We start from the raw sequence: 2,500 nt of genomic DNA on the forward strand, positions 1-2,500 counted from the left end.
ATTTATGCTACATGTTATTAATGCTTCGTTCATGACTGGAGAGGGTTTGATCTAGTTAAGAATTTATGAGTTCATGAATTTCTTTAGTGTTCTGTGGTGCAGCACACTGAATTTTACGACACTCAACAGAAAAAGTGCTTTCAGAAAGTGGACGAATAAATCGGCAGTGCTTCGCTTCGTTGGCGTGCTGTTTTGTAAGTTTACTCGTCAGGTTGCTGAACTTTGTTGTTGTTGTTGCAGTAATTAAGTTCCTTCCGTGAGGCGTCGCACAGATCGTTCCAAGCATCGTTCACGCCATCCTCAGTAATGAAAATCCGGACGGCGATGCTGGAGGCCCCCGCTGCCCCAGCCCCAAGCCCGACCTTTCTACCCAAGCGCCTCGTCTGTATGCATGGTGGCGGCTCAATAAGCTATCTCTCGGCTCCATATGTTTCTTTCCTCCTTGCGGGCCTCGTATCGAGTGAATCAAAGTTCACATGATCTAGCGTGTTCGTCTGAGCGCGCCTGCGCCAGTGAGAGCACGTGGAGGTTCGCCCGAATATATTTTGTATGTGCGTTTGTCTTTGTTTTTGCATATGCCCCCATCTCTTTCTCTTTAGTTTACTCTCTCTCTCTCTCTCTCTCTCTCTCTCTCTCTCTCTCTCTCTCTCTCTCTCTCTCTCTCTCTCTCTCTCTCTCTCTCTCTTATCCCCCACCCTCTCTCTCTTTATCTTTCTTTCTCCTCCCTCCTCTCTCTGTATGTGCAGCCCCCATCTCTCTCCTTTTAGCTAACTCCCTACCCCCTCCTCTCTCTCGCTCTCTCTCTCTCTTGCTCTTTCTCTCTCGCTCTCTCTCTCTCTTGTTCTTTCTCTCTCCTCTCTCTCTCACCCTCCGTCCGTCCGTACTTGTGTGTGCCTATGCGCTTACTTGTGCGCGCATGTGTCAACGGGTATGAATGAGGAACATCTTTTTATAGTTATATATATGTAAACTCAAGTAAGTGAACGTATGTGGCGTGACAAATAGTTGTTACTCAGACAAAATATAAGAGCGCGAGCGAGTGGCCGGGCCAAGAATGAAGGGAGAGCAAACACATAAAACTAATAAAGCCTTTAAAACCATGAGGAGGGGAGAAGCAGAGGGTAGCCCAGACACAGATAATGAAGGGACAGATAGTGAGGGCTAAGAGGGAAGGCCCGCGGGGAGTGAGGGGAGCCCACAAAGAGGGCCGAGGGAGAAGCAGTATGGGACTAAGTGTGAAGGTGCAGGAGCCTCGGCGAGCGCCAGGCAGCGGAATAACCTCCTGATAATCCCACTGAACACAGATCATCAGAAGAGTCATTGCCTCAAAAAAAAGTTCTATTGGCTAATACGGTTTTATCGTAAATGTGGGCGGGATATACAGTAAAGCGAATATAATGGTTTACATTATTGCTGAAGCGCGACAGGAAGGTCATTAATATAGAATGAAAGGTTGCTTAAAGGTTATCGGCTGAATAAGGAGAGTGAAAGGATGGGGGGGCAAGCTGAAAATACTTGGCGCTGACTAATGTCGAAAGCTAGGATGAGTGGTGGCCGTAGCTGAGAGCTAAGGCTCATTAACCTTGAGAAGGAGCGCTAGAGCACAGGCGAGGCGGCGGTGGGCGGGGAAACAAGCAGGGGAGCGCAGAGCGGCTAGCTGCTTGTGTGAAACTGACGTGGTAAAAGATAATGATAATAAAGGCAGAAGGGCTGGGTAGCTTTACCCTTTGAGAAACATAAAAAGGGGGAAGCTAACAAACGCAAGATATCGTGAAATCCCTTTGTTGCTGCTCGAGTGGAATCCACAGCGATAAGGATAATTTCCTGAAAGCTCAGAATGAATGGACAAAAACTGTTTTTAACCTGGGGGAAGGGAAAGGGCTCGGGAAAAAAAAATCCCACTCGATATATAAACAAAAACCCCACACACAAACACACAAACCACACACACACCACACAAAAAACACCACACACCCCACACACACCCCCACACAATGCATCACAAGCAAAACTCACAAAATACTCCTCCAAAAATACCGCATGGAAAATATTCATTTTAAAGAACATCAATACATACAAAAATCCTCTGGGTTTTCTTTCTCTCCCCTCCCCTATTCCCCCTTCCCCTTCCCCTCTGCCTGTCTTTGCTATATAAATTTGGAAAATCTCTTTTTGTCGTCTCCTTTGGGATGCTTATGGTTCCCCTTTTCTATAGGGGTTTTTTCCCTTTTTATTCTTTTTTTGGGGGGTTTTTCCCTTTTCCCTCCCCCACTCTGTCTAGGGTTTTTGCATTTTTCACTGTCTCATTTTTCCCCCGGGGTTTGTCTGTCCCCTTGTCTCTTCTCTTCCTCTTGGTCTTTCTCTCTCTTCTCTCTCCCCTTTTTCTCTCTTTTTTCCCCGCTCTCTCCCCTCTCTCCCCCGCCCCTCTCTCTCTCTCTCTCTTCCCCTTTCCTCCCCTTTTTCCCCCCTTTTCTCTCTCCCTTTCCCCCTTTCTCCCTCT

Source organism: Penaeus monodon, chromosome 10 (assembly GCF_015228065.2).
Source record: "Penaeus monodon isolate SGIC_2016 chromosome 10, NSTDA_Pmon_1, whole genome shotgun sequence".
In the NCBI taxonomy this organism is placed as follows: domain Eukaryota; kingdom Metazoa; phylum Arthropoda; class Malacostraca; order Decapoda; family Penaeidae; genus Penaeus; species Penaeus monodon.